The 25959-nt window shown below is 37.2% G+C and overlaps 1 protein-coding gene and 1 pseudogene across 1 annotated transcript in view; one reads left to right on the top strand and one right to left on the bottom strand.

Annotated features, from left to right (window-relative positions):
- Window positions 1-25959, bottom strand: part of Lsamp (limbic system associated membrane protein) — a 2154604-nt gene that overhangs the window by 1733190 nt on the left and 395455 nt on the right. The gene's annotated exons all lie outside the window — the stretch shown is intronic.
- Window positions 19900-25959, top strand: part of LOC116897706 — a 52090-nt pseudogene continuing 46030 nt past the window's right edge.

Below are 25959 nucleotides of genomic sequence, written 5' to 3'. Positions count from 1 at the left end.
ACCCAATAGTGTCCACACACAATTTGCGAACCCTACTGATTTGTTTTTCTCTTCAGTTTCAACTTCACAGAAATATCAATATGCTCATTTTAAAAGGTACAAGTCTCCGCAGGAGACAGACCCCCATTCCCAAATACCAGCAAATGCACGAAAAGCACCATGAATCAAGTGGGTGAAACCTAACATTTCTGAAACACTTTTCTTCTTCCCTTCGTTTACCTGTACTTGAAAGAATGCACAAGTGAGACAGAAGGAAGACAGCAGGCTTACGTTCACTCTTTAGTAAAACCATCTTCAGGTCTGAGACAAGCAGGGGGATGTGTTAGGAACCACTGCCATGTTTGCGTTCATAATCTCACTAGCCTCACATCCCATGCTTGACAGAACAAAGGACCCTCTGTGAGACTGCAGTGGGAAACATGAGGTAATCTTACTCAACTCCTCTAAGCTTAGAGACTTTGTGCACAACCCTATAATAGACATTTCATCTCAGAGAGAGCCATACCCACAGACACAGCATGGGAAGAATAAAATCCATCCTTGTCCATCTGCCTGATCCCATAACCTATGCCCCAGTCCCCTCAAGTAGTGTTTCCTCTGGGATTTTTAATTCTGGAACAGGTTTCCTCATCCTATGAAGATCAGAGTCAGGGAGAGATGACGCTGTGAAATACAAATTTTCAGTAATATTGCTGGAACTCTATTTTAGCAGGTGGGGAGCCCAGAGCTATAGAATTCTTTATGTTAAAAGTATGCCCTGCTGAGTCTAATGATCAATGGATCTTAACGTCCACTATTTTAACTATCCACATCAAAAATTCATAAGCATACCTAAATACACGTTGGCTCATTTTGATGAAACGTTATAGATTTTCAGGGTTTTTTTTTTTCTCCCAAATATAAACACAACCTTTATCAACTCCTGATTAAGTTTATTTAGGATGTGTTCACCAAATTGTATAAATGGACTTCCTGCTATGTAACAGCAACCACCTTCTATTCATCCTCCCCCTGCGGCCCAGGTTCTGTAGCTGTACTGTGGGTCTGGCATGTAGGGTCTGGCCACTGGGCTGTGTTTACCTTATCTGTGCTCTTCGTATTTCTGTAGAGGTCAGCATGTAGAAAAGAAATCGTTTTAATCTGCTCCTGCACAGCGCCCTATTTTATCCCTCTGATCATTTTATCTGCCCTTCTTCAGACCTTTTCTAGCTCCATTTCCTCCCTTTTAAGGTTCATCAACCAGAACCACATGGAGTGCAGATGAACTAAGGCTTTGTACAAAGGCATTGCCCTTGGAGTTCCTAGGAGAGGCGATGTAGTTATCCTAAAAAAGGCAAATCCTAGGGTTTGTAGCTTCAAATAGTATGAGAAATGAAAAGGGAGAGGCGCTAGGGATATGAATAATAACTACTCCTCTTTTCTATACCAGTTTGCCTATCTCTTCATTCTTCATAGCATCTTAAGTGGAAGAAAAGCATGAATTGATGAGAAGACATTAGAAGAGCAGCAAGGACTTGGGGGACAGCAGAGACGTTTAGTATCTGCTGGTATAGACAGCAGCAGACAGCCTTCCAGATAGAATTGTTTTTATCATCATCCATCCCCCTTGTAAACCCAGTGACCATGATTTTTAATTCCTGCCTATTTGTTGGCCAACAGATACCCCAAATCCCAACAGCTCCCAGGCATTGCCCTTTCTATCCCTTTCACTTTCTAAAGCAAAACACAAATTTGAAACAGAAGTTTTGCTGAGCCATCAGCCCTAGGAGCTAGTGATTTGATTATCTCGTTAAAGCAATTTGGTCTGGGTGTGAATGAGGCTTAACCCTTCCAGGGGTTTTATGAATTTTAAAAGATTATAGCTGCCAAACATAAGTAATCTAAAGATGCTCACACTGTCGGGGTGCAATGGAATATGAGTGAGTGATTAGAGGGATGTGTTGACTCTGTGCTTTTTAGAGATGGTGAGATAGCATGTGTTTCTCTCTCTCTCTCTCTCTCTGTGTGTGTGTGTGTGTGTGTGTGTGTGTGTGTGTGTGTGTGTGTGTGTGTTTGTGTGATGTCTGGGTAAGTGTTACATAGAGTGTGCAGCACTGGTTCTTCCTTTAAGCTTCCCAGAAATCATATCGCATTGAGCAAAAGCAGAGAACATTTGCAGGAGAGCCCCATTTTCTTTCAATCTCACACTATCTATATATCCGTGTTTTAAGTTTCTGTTCCCTCTCATAGCTTTGCTTTCCCAAATCATTACTTTCCTGTATATTGTTATAGGTTCATAATATCTTCAGGGATCTCATCAATTTTTCCCTTTGCCTGTCTCTTTGTATATCTTTCTCTGCACATTTCAGTGACAGGTGTAGATTTGAATTTCAGTCTCAAAGCATTTTGGTATTTGAAAGAACGTAAGAATCACCAGATAATTTTGTCTCCAAAGTCTTAGTGGGTATCTATTATGCTTTTAACCTGCTGCCCAGTAATCATTTCTTTTTCCTAGCAGAAGATGAGGAAGGTTTTCATTGATTTCAGTAAGGAAAAGAGTATATCCCGTATGCCTTTTGCTCTCCTAGTGATTCAATATTGGGATAGGGCAGTCCAGTCTGAGACAATCATGTAACTGATAATGAAAGAGGTCAGTCTTTAAATGTGAAAAATTAGGGGATCAGAGTTTTATTGGTTGAAAGCATCAGGTTATTACCAAACCAGTCTTTCAGAATGAAGTCATAGAAAGAAGAGAAAGTAGATTCCAGGTTCATGATTAGGATTGTGCATTGAGATCTGACAGGAGACATTGACTAATCCCAACCTATAAATTCCTCTTCTTAAAACTAAGATCATTTTGAGCAGCTGTGTTCTATCACTTACCTCAAATAGGATTAAAAAGGGCAATGGTGTTATGGTTAATGAATAGGCTTTCATTATAATCTGCCACACAGTTTATTAAATGCTAGAGCTTTATTTTGGATATTTTCCTGAATTTTTGGATGATTTATTGAAGTCTCCTTTTTTTGTAAACTTTACAGAAGTCTCCAAAATTGTTTTTACTTTGTCATTCTTCGAATAGTTCAACATAGTGTATCTAATTAAGATTTCCAAGTTGTCAATTCTCATGAATAAACACCTTATGTTACTCCATGTTTTTTTTATATGAAATTCCATTTCTTTGGACCTCTCCCATTACCCATGTTAAAACCCTATCTTTGCTTAACCAGCCTAAATTATGAATGATTTTATTTGTTGAGGTTTGGCCTTTTGGTACATATGTAATGCTAAACCCTATTCCCAGAGGACTGGTTACACCCAGAAATGAGAGAATCCTCATATAGACCCAAGTGACAGTATATAAACTTACTCCCAAGTTATCCCTGATTGGTGAATCAAGATGAATATAGCCTATACCTGGGCAGAAGAGAGATAGGTGGGTTTGGATTCCCAGATTTATGGTCTGAGGACATACCAGGAGGAGAAGAAAGAAAAAGGTAGAAAGAAGAAAGGGGTTAGGTGCGTTGTGAAAACATGGCCATAAGTGAATTTAAGATTAGCCCAGATGGAACATAGCAAATTATAACTCCAGGTTTTTAATGAGGAAATAGATTTAATAACTTAGAGAGTAGATACCTGCATGGCTTTAGTGCTCTAAAGGCTTATAATAAATATCAAAGTTTTGTGTCTTTTATCCAGGAACTGGATGATCAAAGGCAGTGTAGAAACCTCTGAATCGAGATTAAATATTTACTACAACATTCATTAACAGCAGTGTGATACAAATGTTGTGATACAAATAGCTCAAAAACAAGTCTCTAGAAATGTCAGTCACTACAAAATCATAGGGGGTTTGTGGCAGGGAAATTGCGAAGGGGGATAACATTTGAAATGTAAATAAATAAAATAACCAATAAAAAATGTAAGAAAGGCATAGGCTGTATTCTGAAAAATTAGAATATAAAGATATTTCAAAACAGGGTAGACATTATTATCTATAGATATCTCCTTACACATTTATGTTTATCTGGGTATATATATTATTTTCATATTTTTATCAACATTATTTTTTTTCCTTTCAAGACAATCTCACACAACCCAGGCTCATTATGTGTCTGAGGCTGGCCTGATCCTCTTGGTTTTCTGCCTCTGTTTCCCCACTGATGTCACATGCACTACCCACTATTGCATCTACCTAGGTTGCATATACTTTATTTTATACAAATTTTATCTTAATCTTTTGTATGATTATTTACGTACTTTTGTGTTCTAAGTTCATGTTTACTCTCTTCCCATGGCTTTTTATTATTGTAGTTCCACCAACTATCTTTTGGTTATTTTTTATGTCTGTCATTAAATAGTCTATCAACCTTTCTCTTACCCTAAATCTTCAAGAAATCATAGATAAAATTTAAAAGTTATGAGTATTTGATGTCTTTGTGAATTCTCATTTTTCTCCATGTCAATAAGTATATACATTTATATAAACCACAACGTCAACAGCAATCTGTTTCATATGAGTTTTTAAAGGGCTGTGTTCAGTATATTCATTTTTATCATGTTGCTTTGGGCTCCGGGGGGGTTCACTTGTCAAAAAATCACCATAAGCCCTCATTTGCTCATTAATGCATTATTTGTGCTCACTTACTGTCACATTGTCATTTATACCTGATAATTTGAATCTGTGATATAGTCAATAACAGACCAGGGCCATCCTTTTAGGTTAGAGTTGTTAAGTATTTTATTTTGGGTATCTTGTAAGTTAGTATTATTTGTACTCAATAGGTATTTAGTGTAGCTCCCTTATTATCTTTGAACCCATTTTTTAAATTTCATCTACTAGATTTAATGAATTGAAAAGATAATAAGATTTGCCCATCACACCTCTAGAAAGCTTTACCTGTGGATTAGAATTAAGCCCAAAGTTTCAATCCCTATAACATCTTCTACCTGCAGAATGATGAAACTGTCAGCAAAGTAAGTCAGGTCAATAACTTATCACAGTCCGTTTTTAGTAGATAGCTTGTTGTGAATGCTTTCATCTAGACCATTTGTAAAATGTTAAAACTGGCAATGTAATTTCTTAATCGAAATGAATAATGTTCCTTTCGAACATTATTCGAAATGTATTGTATATATAAGATATACAATATATTCCCATTCCCATCTTTTATTCTTTCTACCTCTGTATTTCAATTCTCATTCAATAATGATTATTAATGTAAAAATCATAACGGCTTCTGGTACTGGGTAGATGGCTAACAGTTATGAATATCTACTGCTCTTGCAGAAAACCCTAGTTTTGACGCCAAGAGCTTTATAAGTGCTCCATAATCAAATGGAAATTCATCTCTAGGGGATCCAATGTATTTGGCCTCTGTGGGTGTCTGCATCAATATACACAGATACGTACATACGGACAGGAACAAAAAATTTAAAAGAAAAATAAATATTTAAAAACAGATTACAATACTTTCTAATCTAATATTCTTGGAAGATATTTACTCCTAAGAGCATATCTTCTTGAGACAGGATACTGGAACATATATTCGTTTGGAAAAGAAACAGTTCATACTAGTTTTTGTACTATTATATTTATACTAAGAGTACTCTCAGTAATTATAGCCTCTATGTTAACCATAAAGGTTCATTTCTACAACTGCATCCTAGTCAGAAGATATGAATATCAAATGAAAATAGTTAGGCATTTGTATGTGTTACTTTGTAAAGCACTGCATAAATAGTGTGTACTTGTTAACAAACACAATCTTAAGTATGCACAAATTAACAGTATCTTTTTTTACTCCTCATGATATTAATTATATGGTTCTCTATTTTTTCTAGGTACCAGTATTAAGGAACAAATGTTTGTTATGTTCCAAGGATTCAATGGCATACACACACATTTCTCTTACTAATTCATATTGTTCTAACTCGGTGATTATTTACAGTAATGGATTGGGAGGTATATGGCTGCAAGTAATTCCTCCTTATCATAAAATATTAAATCTTGTAAATTTAAAATATAAATAAAATTTAGAGTGGTACAAAGTTATGTGTTTAATTATGTCATCTTCACTCAGTGGGATTTCATGCTTTCTTTGTCGTGATAGCAAAAGGAGGCAGAGGTGCAGCAAGCATGAAATTAATTATTAATGCCTAACATCCAGCCCTTCTGAAAGGCCCACAGGGAGCAACTCATACTGACTCCACTTCAATAATGGTGCCGAGTATGAAATATTGCAGGGCCTTATTTTCCTGTGAATGGTGTGATATTTTGTCAAAATCTGGGTATGCCCATGGGAATGTGTTCAACATATGAATGTCATCTGTCATGTGTCACAGAAGAAGGAATAGCTAGCGTTGCTGGGTAACACTAGGTTACAACTATAGATGAGTTATAACATAATTTATGTACTTCTTCTTAAAAGATTTTCATCTCCTCATTGAGCACACTGATGTGTGGGGTTATCTAATCCTCCAAGGGTACGAAATTTCATTATTTTAAGATTTGAACCCATATAACTTGACTTATTCTGTTTCCTTAAGGGTGATTCTGTAGCCAGCTATAAGCTACTTAGATCCTATTTAATTAAGGTCATTAAAACGGAGGAAATACTTTGTGTAAAGTGAATCTTTGGTAGTAGAAAAGCCTGGAATGACTGGTGTTCAATAGTTACACTGAGTAGGAGCAAACAGACAAAAGAAAAAATATAAATGAAGACCTAGAGAAGGAGAAGGAAATGTCAACCTCAGGTTTCAGTGAACTACTGAAGTAAAAATATTTAAATAATTGAAATGCCACACAGAGTCTTGTGGGATTCTTTGTAATCAACAGTTTTGTTGAAATGAGTGGCTATATTCCTTAGGAGTATTTCTCAGATTGCAATTGTAATTATTAATATGAATGCTCAACAATAAATATAGTTTAATTTATTCGTTAGAGTTCGTTTTCAGAACTATATTGCATTATCTAGACGTAGTGTTACAAGAAGCCCATTTATTTAACAACACAGAAAAAGTTGTGTTAAATGTAAATGGAATTTTCTGGATATTTGCAGCCTAACTCTTTTCAGAAGTGGGTCTGTACCAATATGGTTCCAATAGTGATGACTTTTGGACTCTCTTTTCTGCTTTGAAAGTAAGCGACATGATAACAAAGCAGACACCATAGACTGACAATCCAGATGACCAAGTCTAAACAAATGTATTCATATGAGAGTCCTGGGTTGAGAATCTAAAATATACTGCCTCTGAGCTCCAATACATAAGCAGCACGCAAGACTGAGAGTGTGAAGATGAGATCGCTCCTCAGTTATCATGGACAGCTCTGCCCTAAGCAAATGACATTTAGTTTCTCTTCCAGTGTGAATTAACTCTTTAATCAGTAAGTAGCTTGACTTCTGCTACCCCATCTCTCCCTTCCCCACTTCCTCTCTCTCTCTCTCTCTCTCTCTCTCTCTCTCTCTCTCTCTCTCTCACACACACACACACACACACACACACACACAAAAAATTTAAACATAGGAGAGAAGGAGAGAATGACGACTGATCTAAATAACACTATTCTGATTTAAAGTGCTTAGCTCAGAAATTACACACACAGTCTCAGAGACTCTTTTCAAACAGCCACAGAGTTTGACAAAATGAAGCGATGTCATACAGATAGATCATCTGCAGACAGAACAATTGGAACACTTGCTCACCCAGAGGTGTATTCAACTCTTCCTTGAATTATCTGAAGTCTGGGTAACTGGTAAGGCCAAACTTAGTTTTCTATATGGTTAATAGCAAGTATCCTCACCACAAACTAGTAATTATTCTGAATATATTAAAGACAGGGAGGCAGTGGATGGTAGCAACCTGCTGAAAGATTAGGCAAAGTAAAAGCTTAGAAGGCACATTGTGCTGTAGCCATTTCAGACTGAATGACAAGAAAACAGCACATCAAAAGTCCACTGTGCATTATCTATTGCTAATTGGATTTAATTATCCTTGAATTTGTAGTTGAATAAGCTATACCAAAACCATATTGTCCAGTGTCCATTTAGTCTCTGATAGATTCTGAATTGACGATCCCTACCTGGTTATTATCATATTATTATGGTCAATGACTGAACCCTGGAAAGCTGGAATGGCAGTATTAATAAACATTCTGCAATGCACAGGGACTGTGAGTAGAACATTCTCTTTAATACTCCATGCACAAGATGACACAGTTTGTTCCTGTCAGTATTTTGGGTAGAATTAGACATTTTCTTAAATATTTTCACTGCTTTCTTTAAGGACAAAAAAAATCTTCTTTTGTGACTGGTTTACCTCACTCAGGATGGTATTTTCTAGTTCCATCCATTTGCCTAAGAATTTCACGGAGTCATTTTTTTTAATAGATGAGTAGTACTCCATTGTGTAAATGTACCATATGTTCTGCACCCATTCCTCTGTTGAACGACATCATGGTATGTACTCACTGATAAATGGATATTAGCCCAAAAGCTCAGAATACCCAAGATACAATTCACAAGCCATATGAAGCTCAAGAAGAAGGAAGACCAAACTGTGGATGCTTGAGTCCTTATAAAGGGGAACAAAATGCTCATGGGTAGGAGGGACTTGGGAGGAAGAGAGAAGGGAGAGGGGGAAAGGGGGAACAGAAAGAGGTATGAGAGGAGACTGGGATCATATACTGAGGGTCAGAAATTTCAACAGATGTGTTGCAGTGGGGGATGGGGAACTGGCAATGTCCAACAGCAAGTCCCAGATGCCAGGAAAGGAAGAGGCTCCCAGGACCCAACAGGATGAGATTAGCTGAAATGCCCAACAAAGAAGAGGGAGAACCAGTAGAGACCATATCCAGAGGTTAGGCAACACTCCTAGTTGGGGTATGGAGCCACCCACCCTTCTCTAAAATTTAAACCAGTATTGATCCTGTCTAAAGGAAATATAGAGACAAAGAGTAGAGCAGGGACTTAAGGAAAGGCCATCCAGAGACTGCCCCACCTGGAGATCCATTCCATATACAGACCCCAAATCCAGACACTATTGCAGATGCCAAGAAGTGCTTGCTGACAGGAGCCTGATATGCTCCTGAGGGGCTCTGCCAGAGCCTGACCAATACAGATGAGGTTTCACTCAGTCAACCATCAGACTGAGCACAGGGACCCCAATGGAGGAGTTAGAGAAAGGACTGAAGGAGCTGAAGGGGTTTGCTTCCATAGGAAGAACAAGAATATCAACCAACCAGACCCCCCAGAGCTCCCAGGGACTAAACCACCAATCAAAGAACACATGTGGAGGGAACCATGGCTCCAGCTGCATATGTAGCAGGGGATGGCATTGTTTGGCATCAAAAGAAGGGAAAGCCTTTGGTCCTATGAAGGCTCCTTTCCCCAGTGTTGGGGAATGCCAGGGTGGTGAGGTGGGAATGGGTGTGTGGGAGTGGAAGCATCCTCATAGAAGCAGGGGGATGGGAGATGGGAGAGGTGGGGAACTGGGAAAGGGGATAACATTTAATTGTAAATATATAAAATGTATAATAAAAAAAAAAAGGTTGTAAAAAGAACCAAAAATCTTGTTTTATAAGAGTGATTACTTTGCTTATAAAGATCAGAGAGAAAACTCTTATAAATATGATCTTATGACATTTTCAAACTCAGTTTACAATCTACATTCTACAACCCTGACAGTATACAACAATAAACATTAATAAAAAAAATTGAAATGGTACAATGTTTCAGAACCCAGTTGTATGTTTAGTGTATTTGATTTTTATTGTTTATTTTTCTATTTGACTGTGGCCAAGATTATCCTGATTTTTATACTCATTCTTCAAAATAGAGAGTAAATTTGGTAAGAAATCTAAGACCTATGTGGTAGCTTGAATGAGAATGGTCTGCCTAGGCTCATATTTTTGAATATTTAATCTCTAGTTGTTAAAACTCTTCAGAGGGATCAAGACCTTTGGCCTTGCTGGAGGAAATACATCAATCACTAGGAGCAAGCTTTGAGGTTTCCAAGCCCTCTTGCCATTTGAGTTAGCTCTCTTTGTTTCCTATTGTGGATCAAGATGTGAGCTCTCAGTTGTTCATACCATTTTGCCTTTGTTCCAATATCATGGATTCTGACCCTCTGAATCCATAACCCCCATATTCCTTTCTACATTGCTTTGTTACAACAATAGAAAGTTAACTAAGAAAATCAACATGAAATTATTTGTTTTAACAGTTAAGTATTACATTTTATTTAAATTGTTATTTAATAATTATTAGTCAGTTCTCAGAATGAAAATTGGAGATTTTAGCATTTCTACAAAATGTTCAGCATTTTTTCAAATTATATATACTGAAACATCCAAAGACTTGAGATACAAGATTTCCCTTACCACACTGTCTTTTATTACAGTGTGGTAGAATGCTCCGTTCTATACTACCCTGAGCTTATTAATACTACATTATGCATATACCAATTTATCCTTTTATTTTACATTTCCCTCTCCATAGTTTCAGATCTTAGAAACGAGGGGAGTGGGGATGGTGAGATGGGATAGGGGGTTTACAGTGGGGAAACCAGGAATAGGAATAACATTTGAACGGTAAATAAATAGAATAATGGATTAAAAAGAAAAAAGAAAGGCCAACGTACTCTATAGTATCTTAAACATTTATTAGAAATCATTGGGCCACAAATGAGGAAGAGGGATAAGGTAAAAAGAGCTAGCTTATTTATGACAATGTTCTGCTAAGAACTTTTATGATATTGAGAGTTTGATCAACTGGGAAATAAGAGTGACATATTTCAATATAGTATAAGTACTGCATAAAATTAGCACCAGTGTAATAACATCTTCTGAACAACTTGACTCATGTCTATCTTTTTTGTTTCTTTTTTCTATTTTTTCGGGGATGGGGATTGAACCCAGGACCTTGCGCTTCCTAGGCAAGCGCTCTACCACTGAGCCAAATCCCCAACCCCATGTCTATCTTTTTTAATCAGTCTTTTCGGTCCTCATATTTTTCTCTAATAATTGGTCAGAAGCATGCAAGGGTTTTAAGTTGCTATTGATTGATTGATTGATTGATTGATTGATTGATTGATTTAGGTTATTTTTTCATTTGCTTTTTCCCTCCTACTTCACTTTATGATGATGACAAAAATTAAAAATGGTTCCAATATCAAAGGGAGATAATAACTGTTTTTCTCGTTTTCAAAAGTTGAGGAAGCCTAAGTTTGAGAATGACCTAAAATAGGTTCATAATATCACACGTATTCAAATACATACATACAATGCACAACTCAACTGTCGTTTGTAGAAGTACAGGTTCCTAGACGGCTTTGATTCTCCAAGATTTTTCCATCCTGGTTATTAGATATTCTCAGAATATCTGTAATCTGGTAGGACTATGCCTAGCATTCAGGAGTCCAGCCGTTGTCTCTATATCCTTGTCCATCCCAGGGTGTGATGTGATTAAAAAAAACGTGTCAGAAGCCTAGGTGTAGTGCTTCTGGAGACTCTCAGATGCAATGAGATGGAGATCCGAGTGAAAGAGAAGTGCATTCCCTGAGCAACATGTCTGTATCCTTGAGAGACCAAGCAGCAAGAAGTGCTAGGGTTTGTTTATTTCCTCCACTTATCTGTGAGTAATAAATATGCTTTGCTTAATGTGTTGTACAAAACCTGTGCATATTTATGCAGTTACTAAAATATTTCCAAAGCATTTTAGAAACATTTAGAGTGATTCAAAATATCAATGAGTATATCACACCAAGGGAAAAAATACACAATATTATTGCTCAATTGCAAGGAAAACTTGTTTATGAAAATCACATCTTGTTGGGGAATTCAATCACCCCTAGGACTAAAAAAATAATGCCACAGAACACAAGGAACGACAGAGTAGATTTTGTCTGACACTATCCAGATCTTGGCCTGCATGAAATTTCTATAAGGCAAAATTTAAAATCGCCTCACGTTATGCTTTAGGTAATATGTCTACCTTTAAAATTTTTATAACTATAATGTTGAACCTCCTTAAAGGAAGGGTTTCAGCAAGCCGCAAAATTGGAAAACTGCAAGCTTCATCAGAAAAAGAATGTATCAATGTTAATTAAGCATTCATTAGAAAGCAAGGCAGAGGGAGCCATGGGAGAATCAGAGAGTGAGATATCACCGTTGGTAATTTAGAAAGTCAGAATAACCTGTCTTGATTAGAGGTTCAACATCAGACTTTTCAGGGAAAATGCAGTGAAGCCTAGAGGAGGGGGGCCTTCCTCTTGCTTTTTTCTAGTTTTCATTATGGATTTAAAGGACAGTGTGGTAAAAGACTGAGTGGGTACTTTTTAAAAGGTCAATAAAGATGAGAAAAAAACCCACAGTGTGAATGCGAGGTCTTACCAGTCCTCATGAGCACTGATTAAGAAAGCTATTGTTTAAAAAAATCTAATTAAAATAATTAACCCAAAATTAGGTAGAAGAGTTGGGGGGATGAGGGGGATTTTCCAAGCAAAACTGAACTTGCCTCGATGTCCCACTGTAGGTGATAGAGTCCAGGATCTCATGGTTTTCACCAAAAGATAAGAGTCAATTATACTTTAGACCAGGAAGGAATCCAAGTTTTTGATTAAGTTAAGTGATACATGATAATTTCTGAAGAGGAATCAAAATCGTCTGAGTGAACTCAAAAATAAGACCATGTAAGCTGTAAGGGAAAATGGGTGGTTTCCTCTATCAGTTCTTCTCCTCATAATATTACATCTTGGGTCTGTAATTTACTTTTTTTTAATTTTTCCTATTGTTTATTTGGGTCTGTAATTTACTTTTAAAATATTTCAAATATTGATTGAGATATGAAGTTGGGAATGCACGTATGACTCGGCACCTGGATGGACACTAGAAAACAATGTGTCCTGGTGTCAGTTGGATCTCTCCTTCTGCCATCATGTGGGTCCCAAGAGTCAGATAGATCATCAGATTGGCCAACAAAGCCTCTTTCGCACTGTGTAATCTTAATGGCCCGATTTGTCAAACTTTTAAACATTAGTTTCCAAAGTAATAGGCTTCCATTGCGGTTTCCCAACCACTTCATTTTTGGTTGATTTTCTCGTCCCTGATCCCTGCTCATGCCCATGACCCCTCCCTCCTGTTATTATTCAGTCTTTCCTGTGCTAATTGACTTTACTCTTCTTCCCACCTCCTGTCACATTTTGCTAATCCCATAGGCCCCCTTCTACTTTGGTAGAATACGTCATATTTTCTCCCACCAGGATATACATATTTAAGAATTAGGGACCAGAATCAAATACAAGAGACAACTGTCTCTGAGCCTGGTTGTAAGATTAAAAAATAATGTTTTTTAGTTCCATTTATTTTCTAACAAGTTTTATTTTTTCTTTACAGCTGACTACAGTCCACTGTTTTTATGTATCTTTTTTTCTTTTGAAGTTTTTTTATTCTTTTTTATTTTTTAATACTCTTCATTGCTATTTTCATACATATATACAATAAAATCTGATCACATCTATCCTTAATTTCTTCTAGATGCTTCTTATATGTTCCCCCAGCATTGTTCCCTCTTGATTGCATTTCTTTTTTATTTAGCTTGTTTTGTTTGTGTTCATTCACTGAGTTAATGTTGTTGTTCTGTACCAAGGTATAGGATTACCTAATGGAACTTGGGGAAGTGGCAAGCAGTATCATCTTCAAAATATGGGTGATTTCTCCATCCTGAGCACCAGATATCGACTACCAATAGCTCCTAAGTAAGAGGTAGGGCTTACAGTTCATCTGTCCCATCTATGACAAATTTTGTCTGGCTTGATTTTATGTAGGTCTTGTGAAGAAAATCAGAGTTGCAATGAAACCATGATTACATTGGTCATGTCATGTCTAGATGATAAGCTTTCTTTCCTTACTTTTCTTCTACATTCCCTGAGACTTGTTGGGTGTGGCCAGTGTAGATGTCCTCACTTTTTCTGAGCACTATGACAAGTTGTGTATCCCTCTACTGCTGCCCAATGTAAGAGTATGCTTCATGACCAAGTATTATACAGAGCCCATGTCTGTGTGTATAAATATAAATACTCAGGAAGCAATGTTATAGCATGGCCATTTAGCAAAATAACAATCACTGATTTTGTACTGGGGCCTATGACCCTTCAGCCATAGGCTTTTGAACACAATCATAAAAGCAGGAATGAAATTAGCTCCTGCCAAGGAGATCTCAGATCCAATCAGTGAGCAGTTAGTTACCCCATAAGAGTTATGGCAATATTTTACCAGTAGGAATATCTGGTTTAACAGGCTAGTATTAAATCATGCAAGGTCCAACACTAGATAATGTTGAAGGATAGGAAACTGTCCATGCATTAGGAGAATTAATAGTGTAAAAATGGTCAGCCTAACAAAAGCATCGTACAGATTCCCTTCAATCTCAGTCAAAGCCTCAATGCCACTCTTCACAGACATAGGGGGTAAAATTCAAAACCTTATATAAAGGCAAAAATATCTAAAGACAGAATGTACCACATTTTCATTATCCATTTATTTCTTGATGGGCACTGAGGTTGAGTCTAAGAGGTGACACCTACTGACCATAAGTATGTAACTTGGATATTTCAGAGAACAACAAGTCCGTGTGGCCAACACCAAGATGAATACACATGAAGAAGTCTGTGTACTTCCTAAAGTTAGTGTCAGCTGAGGTGGTATTTGACCTGAGTTCGACACCACACCCACACATTTCAGATCAGTAATGCCAAATCACATTGATGGGTCTTCAGAGTTATATGATTTTCGACAAGTTTTCTTCTCAGTCTGCTCTGAAAAACACAATCTCCTTTTGGTATATAATTGAAAGTCTCTTTCCTGGTTGTCAGCTCTTAAATTTTGTTCCTTTAAACTCTGTCATATCCATGAAATGCTGCTTTTATTATCATCTCAAAAACCTCTTACTTTAACAGCCATTCCGACCTGTACTGCCTACTTCCTGTCATATATGCTGGCCCCCACTTTACAATCCATACATTGTTTAGAAATATGTTGTTGGTAAATATTATTTATTCCTGTCATTGTCAAATAACTGACATCTACTACACAGATGCCATGCTTTATTGACCTAAAGGTGAGAGTTGTATCCACCTATTGCCCCACTAACAGGTAATTAAATCTCAATTAATTTCTAGATTTGTCAAAAACTATTTAAGGAGACACTGTGTTTTGAAATCATTTACTTTTGCACACAATTTTTTTCATATTGTTTAAATTTTAATTTACCTATAAATAGAAGAGCTAAGATGTGCTCCCTAAGGGAGCTCTGGTATATAGCTCCAGAGTTATGGATAATATCAGCAATCGACTGAATGAAGTTGGTAAGCTAGCATGGACACAGAGGCCCAAGGTCATATCCAATGAGAACTGGAAGGAATCCCATGGATATTCCAGTGATGAAAGTTCTAAGAATGCACGCATGGATCTTTAGGTTTGCAAAGCAAATTTTTGTTGTGTTTTCTGCAAAGTCACAATAGGTGTCTATTAAATTAGCACACAGAAAAGTAGACCACTCCATAGAGGAGAGACCTTATCACAGCTCTAATATACATGTCCATATGCTTCTCTTTATGGTTACTGTCAAGTTTCATATTGTTCTGTGGGCTGCATTTCTTTTCCTTAATATGGATGTTGAGGGAATGAAGGAAACACTTCAGAAATGAAAGATTAGTTGCCTAAATTATAAAGATGAGCTTTGTAATCACTTTCCTTTAAGCAAGGAATTAAAGGATAATAAAAGCCCTAATTAAGGACCTCGTTAGCTTAACTAGATTTTCATATGCAAAACAGTGTTATGAAATGCTGCTATATAATGGAAATGCCTTCTGTCCACAGGAAGCCAAAAGGCATTATTCCTGCAACAACTTTTTGTGAATTTTCACCTTTCCTTCCACTCAGTGACATATATTCATTTTTCCATGACCACCAATTCTTTTTCCCCTATCCTTGAATTCCAATTTGCCATTTTTTTTTCATTTTATTAAATTGGGTATTTCATATTTACATTTCAAATGTTATTCCCTTTCCCGGTTTCCAGCCCAATTTGCCTTTTAGTTGCCAAGACTTGCTGCCTTCTCTACAATTTTCCTCAGATTCATTTGTTAATTCAAGTAGCAAATACCAACCAAGCCTTTAATATGAGCCCAGTGCCAAGCTTGGAGATTGGAGGCACAGATTAATATTGCAATTTCTTTTCTGTCTCCCTTGTCCTCAAGTCCATTCATTCATCATTAGCCTCCCATGTAATTACTTTTGCGAATCCCTCCTCTTCAGGCAAAATGCCTTTTGTAGGCTGGTCTCACAACCGCCCACTCTGTTTCTGTTCTCTCCCTCTCTTCTGCAATAACTGTTATTATATCAGGAACTTCTGACTTATCCAAGTTCTCAGCTGATATTACTAAGTGATACCACTGGGTCATTCTATGCCTTTGGTTATTAGTGTATATTGCAGTGTGTCAGGGAACAGAGATAAGGGGAACGTGTTTCTCCAATGAATCTTAAAACTGGGCTGGACTAATTCAGAATGACACTCACTGGCATTCTGTGCAAATGGCAATAACGAATTTCCATTCATGATGCTTAAAAATTACAGTTAAGCCCAACACATTAATGAAAATCTCTGGTTAAAATGCTAAACACCCTCAAATTCTCTCCTAGTATAAATTCTTATTGTTTTATTTTCAAAGTCAAAATCAAAGAAGATATATGCTTTCTCACAATAAAAAGATGAAATTTAAAAATTTCTCCTGTATGAGGGGCCTATTCATTCAAATAGCTTTAGAATGTCAAGAAGGATGGATTAGAAAGGTGGCTTTATAACCTTGCTTCCTGCTCTTCCAGAGGACTTGAGTTCCATCCCCACATAAGATGGTTCACAGTGGCCTGTGATCCCAGATACAGGGGAGCCAATATGACCTTCCAGACTCTAGGAAGCCCTGTAGAGTTGAGATACACAAACACAAACACACACACACACACACACACACACACACACACAGAGAGAGAGAGAGAGTAACAGAGACAGACAGAGACAGACACAGAGACAGACAGACAGACAGACAGATAGACAGTGAGACAGAGAGAGACAGAGAAACAAAAGTCAAGGAAACATTTTCCCATCTAGCAACACTAGAGTGATCTTTGAACCCAGAAGAACTACCGGAAAACAGCTTAAGATTGACTCTCCTGTGGTTTCATCCTTTCAAAACAGGATAAAGACTGCCCCACCTGGGGATCCATCCCATGTGCAGCCACCAAATCCAGTCACTATTGCTGATGTGAAGAAGAGCTTGCTGGGGAGCCAGATATGGATGTTCCCTGAGAGGCTCTGCCAGAGACTTACTGATACAGATGAGGATGGTTGCTACCATCCATTGGACTGAACAAGGGGACCCCGATGGAGGAGTTAGAGAAAAGACTGAAGGAGTTGAAGGGGTTTGCAATACCATAGGAAGAACAACAATATCAACCAACCAGACCCCACCAGAGCTTCCAGGGGAGCTCACCCACCAATGAGTACACACGGAAGGACTCATGACTCCAGTCGCATATGTAGCAGAGGCTGGCATTTTCCAGTATCAATAGGAGGAAAAGCCCTTGGTCCTGTGAAGGCTTGTAATGCCAGGGTGTTGAGATTGGACTGGGTGGGTGGGAGTGGGAACATCCTCATAGAAGCAGAGGTCTGGTGGAAGGAGGTATGGGGGAAGGGTAAAAAGGGATAACATTTGAAATGTAAATACATGAAATAGCCAAGAAAAATAAAATTAAAAAGAAATAATAGGTATTTGATTTGATGGAGTATCTGCTAGGATTAAGTCACATCGTATACTGAATGTAATGTGCGTAATTCTAAAGGTATGTATGTGAAAATCATTTGGGAACAAGCTCAGATGTGTGAAACCAGCATATGAACTACAAAACAAATTGTGGTGATTAACTTCAGCTGTCAGTTTGTCACCTGGAAGAGTTTCAGTGAGGTGTGGCCTAAACCAGGTTGTCTTGTAGGCATATCTGTGAATGATATTATTTTTTTAATTAACTATATTCATTGAGGTTGAAACACCCATCCACTTTGATAAGCACCATTTTCTGGGCTTGGGATGCTGAAATAAATCAAAAGGAGCAAGTAGTTAGCTAAGTGTTAAGCATCCACGGGTACATCCATTCTCTCTCTTCTTTAGACTGTGACTGGACTAGCTGTTCCAAGTTCCTGCCACCTTCACTTGGGAGTTGGGGGACAAACAAATGTTTTCTCACCTGAGATGCTTTTGTCAAACACTTCATCTCATCAATAGAAATGGAAACCAATACTCAACTCACCATTTAAAGGAATGAAGAATAAGAGGAAGAACATGACTTCTTTAACTTGATAATAATGCTTTACTTTTTCCCACATTGTGAATTCAGACAATGCTACACTATTCCAGAACCCAAAACACAGACACAGACACAGACACAGACACAGACACAGACACAGACACAGACACACACACACACACACACACACACACACACACACACATCTTTCTTTAAAAAGCCAGTAACACTGAATAGTTTCATTTTATCAGGATCAAGATTGCTTGGTCAAATTGAGTAGAAAAGATCAACTACACGAACATGTAAGAGGACCCACTTTTTGTTCCATGATGACTTTGTTTGTTCCAGTTGCTGTTAATGCCAACAATACACCGGGCCCTATAAAGATTAAGTACATGTGCATGTGTTTGTGTGCATGCACTCACTTATATGCAATGGTGCTTGAATACAAAAGTAATAAGGCTTTGTCTGGGAACTCAAGTAGACTAGCAAGAAAAATACTTCAGATGTGAAGCATTTTAAAATCAAGTATATTAAATATAAAATAACTCAAAGCAATTCGATATTTATTACCTTATTAAGCTCAAGAACAACAGAATATATTGGTTTGTCAAAGCATGCTTTGAAATTATAACTCTAATCAATATGAGATTTTATGTCACTCTAATCTCTTTGGGTATTTAGTAAAATTGCACTGAGAACAGTGAACATCTCAGAGGCATGCTATTGGTTAGTATGAGGGTCGATATTCCTGAGTCCATCCTTTGTTTTACAAGTGATATTAGTTTTGAATGTTGGATTAGTCAAGCACTTATTGTATTCAAAAAGTTTGCTGAGGTTTGATTTTTTATTTTTATGTATGTTTCTAAGCAAGTGACCAGACAACAAACATCCCTGAAATTTATGCTGTTTAAAATTGAATAAATTCTCTATTATTAGAGTTTTAAAACATTTTAATATGATAAATAAAATTTAACAGAGACTTCTTTCCTGAGAAGAACTGTGATAAGCATTGTATTGTCGTTAATCTCATTTATTTCTGTCACCTGGGTAAGTAGAGATGTGTTATTTGCCACAGATGAGAACACTGAAATAGCGCATGTGTGTGTGTGTGTGTATGTGTGTGTATATATATATATATATATACATACATACACACATATATATAATGTGTATATGTATAATAGTATATAGCATTATGTATATATACTACACTGCATATTATAAGTATAATTCCTTGTCATATATGAAATTAATACAATATTTAGTTGGTGTTAGAACATTTACTGAAATGGTAAGTAATATCACAAAATTACAGCCACGGTATTTTTATCCAATAGTTGAAATATATATATATTTATATATTTATATATTTATATATTTCCATTAGGAAATCAAGAGAAGAAAGAATATTTAGTCCTGATTATTTAGTGAACTGTATTATTTAGTATCACTGTGCCTTTTTCTCTTGGGACATGTTCATGGAAAGCAGGCTGGATACCTAAATTTGACATTTTCATTTTCTTAGTTAGTATGCGAAAGAAGAGGACCCCAGCAGAGAGATGCCCAACAGAAGTGTTGGTGGTGACGGCAGCAGATGGAAAGGAAAAGTCTGGGCTACTAGCAATGATCAGACGTCATCCTACAGCTGGCAAATCAGCAAGGGATGTAGATCAGCCTTCCTCTTCATTAAATCTGTAATTAAGACCCCATTCTGCTTTGTTGAAATCCTGCTGTGTTGGAAGGTAATACCCCCTCTCTACTAGAGTGAGGGAAGCCCTGAAGAAGACACAGTGATAAGTTAATCAAAGGGTTATGTGGAGGTAAGAAAGTGTGGTAAGAGATTGAGGAGGAACCAGAAATAATCACAAAATAATTATGATCAATTTCAACATGCCGATCTGCTGCATAAGTTAAAGGATATGGAAAGATATGCAGGAGTCTGTGTTCTCTGCTCTGAATGTTAATGGCAGGTGTCAAAATCACAAACTACACTGCATATAATAGGTATGATTCCTTGTCATATATGAAAATAATACAATATTTAGTTGGTGTTAGAACGTTTACTGAAATGGTAAGTAATATCACAAAGTTACAGCCACGGTATTTTTATCCAATAATTGAAATTTTACAGAAGCAATGCAAGAGGAGATGATTTGTAGAGAGAATTCTCCCCCTGCACATCTGCATTTGAATGTAAGCAATGGGCCTACACAGCCCAGGTTTATTTCATTTTCATTCCAATCTGTCATCTGTTAGTTCATATAGACATATTTCACTATTATTATCATGCCAGCATATACAGACTCTTCATGAAAGAACTTCTGGAGGCTTGTGGCTTTGGGCATGGGCACCTCCCTCAAGTATGGACTTTTAAATGCTTTCTTTAAGAGTTAAACCTTCTCATTTTCTTGAATCCATCCATTTTTATTTTTCATAACTTGATATAGTATAGTTACAACCTTTGACATTTTGCCCAGGTAGAAAATAAATGAAATGCCTGAGGAGGGACTGACTTTGGCCAAATTTGCAATGCTGTTTAAAATAATCATAATGTTTCATTCATATGTTTGTAAGACAGAAGGCATGTACATGTTTTCTGGTATATTGGTTATATGCAGTTGCTTACTCTGAATTGGGAGTCAACAATAAGACCTTCCTAGAATCTTAGAGGCCATTTCTTCCATCCTATAACAACTGGTGATTGAAAATACAGTGCTCCAACATAACACTGAAGAGGCTTCTTAAACACGCTAAAGGCTATATGATGTATTTATTGTATTTGTAGGTGTTTTTCCATTTTCCATTATTTTCCCTAACAATAAGAAAATTCCCGGGAAGGTAGTATGCAGATATCAACCCTTCCTTACACACTCCTGTTACCACATGAGGGTCTCGTAAACCCAGAAACCAGGATAGCTCCGTTATACTTCCAAGCAAGGCTTCCTTTAAGTATACAGAAACCGGATTGCTTACAATCGGTGCTATACTACTTGATAAGAACTTGTCAAAGCACACTGTTTGGTTAACAATACCTATCTGTTAACAACACTTCCCAAGACAATATGTGTTCCCAAGACAATGAAGGGTTATTCTTAAAGGTAAAATTAACTACCGATCCTGCAGGGTACGACTATTTCTGAGATTCTGCACTAAGGTAGAATCTAGAGTAAGCTACCTCATTCCACATAAGGTACCAGGCCAAGCCACAGGAGAAAAGTACTTGCCACAAAACCAAACACCCTTCATTTGGTTCCCAAATAAAGGTATAAAAATAGCAAGCCCCATGGTGGAACGAGAAAATTGACTTCCCCAACTTGTCACCTGACATTTGTATGTGCACTGTGGCAAATATTTAACCCTCAAAGAAATAAATGCAAAAACAACATCCCGTAAGGTTGCTCTGTAAGCGACATTTCGAGTGGCAAGATTCTAGAAGAGTACTGTGTTATGGTATTCCACAGTTGACTATTTATAGTTGTTTTAATTAAAGCTAAGTAGCATTATAGTTGCTTTATTCTGTGGCTCACATCCTATTTCAAGGTTATCGGCACATCTGGCTACTGGAGCCATATTGAACAGCATTGCTATAGCGTATTTCTACCAAGACCGAAAATTCTTACGAAAGCTTTATTTGAGCACAGCAAGAGCATACTAGAAATAATTTTTAAAAAGGAGCCTTCATTCAATTGGCTTCTCAAATCCGTGGGTGCTAAAGTCACGTCTCTCTAAATGTTGTCATTAATGGCTTAATCTACAGCATCCTTTACACATGAGGATGATATAAATGGCCTTACCACAGAGTTCACTCCTTGAGTCACAGTGACAGGGGGGGAAGACGAGCTTTATGTGAGCCCAAGCTTTTAGAGAAAGAGGAAAGAAACTGCATGTCAGCTCTCTCTCAGCAGGAAGGAGAAAGGGGCCCAAAGATGCCCAAAGAGAAAATGACTAAGAGGCAGCCATGCTCCTCTCGAGGGAAGACTGGAGTGATATTAATCAGCACACTATTGTGTACAGAGAGGGTTCTCTCAGGAGAAGAGCAGGCATCTGTCCTCCTCACACACCCGAGAGGCCTGGCAGCTGAAAATGCTTGTGTCACATCACCACGCAGTCGACTTTTCCTCCTTGCTTTCCTTTCCTGGTTCATTTGCTATTCTGTGGGCTGTTTAGCCATAAGCGCTCCATCTGATTAACATTTCAAACCCATTGTTGGTCTTCAGTGGCTTAAATGAACTAATCATCATTAGGACTTCAAAACCTGTCTGGCAATGACTTCAAAGAGGGGAGAAAATAGAGAAGGAAAGGAAAAAGGAAAGAGCCTGACTCATTAAATCAGTCATCCTTCGGTAGTTGGGCAAGACCCGAAACAGAAGCTGTGTCTGAGTATTTTCATCACTAACCCAGTCGTGTACACAAATGGAGCAAGGGCCAGGAAAGTGGAGCCTGAAACCTGCCCACTGAGCAATAATAACAAAGGCTTCTTGCTGGAGAACAAGAGAAACAGAATCCACATGGCCCGTTCACCCCCTTATTACTATTGTCTTCCTTTTGGAAAATCTGTTTATTAGTCTGATTTCAAATGGGGAAAAAAAACCCTTATAGCAGAAGCCATTTGTCTTGTGTTCTTCCTTCTTCCTTAGCCATACTGACAGAAGCTCAGCTCTTGCATTAATCAAGGTGTGCCGTCCTGCTGACCTGCGGCAACACTAACTCTGCCTGTGTTTTAGCCTTTCATCTCCTGGACCATTTAAGCTACCAGACTTACAGACAAACGTTGACAAAGAGCACATATCCATGGTGGGTGTGCTGGATGACATATCTGCTGTTCCTCTATTCTGTTCTGAAATTTCATCCTGGATTTTGGCACAAAACGTGTATGTGTTAGAAAGTGGGGTGGGAGGATGGAGGGAGAGAGAATTCCTATGCTTACCTATTTAGATACACTGATACTCTGAAAGAATATTTGACATTTAAATGAGGGATTTCAAGCTTGAACAAGAGTATATTGCTGTTGAAATCACCATTTCCTACAGATTACTCAGTCCATGTGAGGCAGGGATGTGTTGTCCACAACATAACACATATGACAGACAATGACCACAGACTACGTATACTCAGGGTGATAGAGTGTGCACCATGGTTTTTGGTTTTTTTTTTTTTTTATTCCTTTATTATTACATGATCAAAGCCACAGTAAAGCTGTGTGGTATCTTAAGCATTTGATACTATTTCTAGTCATCATCCTCTCATTTAACAGAGTCACTCCTAAGCTGACCATCTTCTGAGATGGACAGTAACTAGCTAAAACAACAAAACATTTTATCCCAATTGGATTCATTATTTATAATATTTTCTTTTATTTGTGGCACACAATACAAGTTTATTGTCTACTCATGAGTATAACAAAATGTTTCTTGTATAATACATTTAAGCAAATGTAGTCTTCAAAGGAAATATTTGCATTATAGCAAAGTAAATGAATACAGTACATATCTTGATAGCACCCATTTGAAGCAGAGTTTAAAAAAGAAAGAAAGAACACATGTGCAAATCCTCAGTGGTAACCAAAGTCCTCTGTACGTCTGTGTACCTGCTGACCTCATGGACTGTGTATGATGCCATCCTAGGAAACAATATTCTCAAAGTCTACAAGAGGCACAATGAGGGAAAGATATTTAATTGCTTGAGAAAAAATTATTTGTGAGGGAAAATATCAGAGTAGGTGTATAAGTGGGTGGACCGCAGACAATGCAAGAATACTTCATCAGTTCTGACTTGACTTACTAGGGGAAATTGCTTAGCATTTGTTACAAGCTTTTCCAAAATTCAAGTTTAATATCTAACTACTACCTTTAGAAGAAAGAGGGACACGTGAGATTTTTTTCCGGTCCTCCAAATCAGTGTCTTTTACTTCTTGTCAAATGAGATCAAACATAGTTCAGTTAGAAAATATTTGAAAATTCCTTATTATTAACTACTTTAATGAGAAAATGACTTCAAAATACAAGTTTATACTTACCAATTATTTGCATTAGGTGAACCCCCTCACCAGTGCTTATTAATCATGACTACAACATGGGCTTTTGTATCAAGACTATAATGTGGTAATCCGGCTGGCAAGTGGCTTAATAGGAAAAGCGATGTGTCACCAAACCTGACAGCCTGAGTTCGATCCCTGAAACTTACACAGTAGAGTGAGGAAATCAATTCCTTCCACTTGCTCTCTGATCTATACATCTGCTTCTTAGCAAATACACTTGCATTCATACAAATGCTATAAATGAATATAACAGGATATCCTTAGACTTTATGTTGTGGTCAGGCTTGATCTGGCTATACCCTACCTCAGATCTACTGCATAAGGAGCATCAGGAACTTCTAAAACATTAATTTATAGTTTTAGAGATAATAATTATATAATTTCCCCCTTTCTTTTCATCCCTCAAAACTCTACCATGTACTTCTTCTTTATTCTTTCAAATTTGTGACATCTTTGTCTTTGTTATATATATATATATATATATATATATATATATATATATATATCAGATAAAATGTACTTGGTGATATACAAATATATATATATATATTACACAGATAAAATGTATTTGGTGATATAAGAATATATATATATATATATATATATATATATACAGAGAGAGAGAGAGAGAGAGAGAGAGAGAGAGAGAGAGTTATCACCAATAAAAAGCTTCTGGATTTGTAAGGTCATTCATTCATACACTAATGTATTGTAAGTAATGCTATAAGATAGACAGACCACTATCCAGTTGGGAAAGAATGCCAATGTTGAAATGCTGAAATAAATGAGACAGTTGTTGTTATAGTGATATAATATCAGGTCGAATACAGTGATGACTCCAGGACTCATGGAAAAATGGCAGCAAGAAAGGTATCTAAGAACGTACTGAGAATTAAAGGATAAATTATGTGTCAACATGCTGTATTGACTCTGCTGGGGACATGCAGAATATCAAAGCCATTGAAAACAAAGGGCTATATGCCATGGCTTGGGCAACAGCCTAAGACATGGTAGAATTGCTAACTCCTAATATTTTAAAATAAAATTTTAACATTTTAATACAAAAAAAAGGGCTAGACAAGAACTTATTTGAAATCAAAGCTGTGATTTATTAAGAATATTTCATAGATCTGGAGAGATAGCTCAGTAGTTAAGGTCATTGGCCATTTTTCCAAGGATACGAAGTCAATTCCCAGCACCCATGTGCTAGCTCAAAATTTCTATAACTCTAGTTCTAATGCATCTGATGGCCTATTCTGACCTCTGTTAAAATGCTGTAAGAATGTGATGCACAGAAATATATACAGACAAGTTATGCATATAAATATGAATAAACAAAATCATTCAGTAAAATATACTATTGTTTTAGATATATTTGCATCTGGGAAAGAAGTGAGAGAGGGGAGTGATAGGGCAACATGAGGAGGGAGAGGGAGAAGCAAAGAGGAAAAGAAGAAAGGAGAGAGGAGAGCAAAAGAGAGAGAGAGGCTAGTTGAAGAAAAAAATTATTGTGTACACTCAAGTGTGATGGAGTGTGGGTGTCTCCAAAGTGATACTCTGTGTTTATGTATATGTGTTATGT

The sequence above is a fragment of the Rattus rattus genome, chromosome 4 (assembly GCF_011064425.1).
Source record: "Rattus rattus isolate New Zealand chromosome 4, Rrattus_CSIRO_v1, whole genome shotgun sequence".
Taxonomy (NCBI): Eukaryota; Metazoa; Chordata; class Mammalia; order Rodentia; family Muridae; genus Rattus; species Rattus rattus.
Note: the sequence above shows the minus strand (reverse complement) of the source record. Positions and strands in the feature narration are given on the sequence as shown.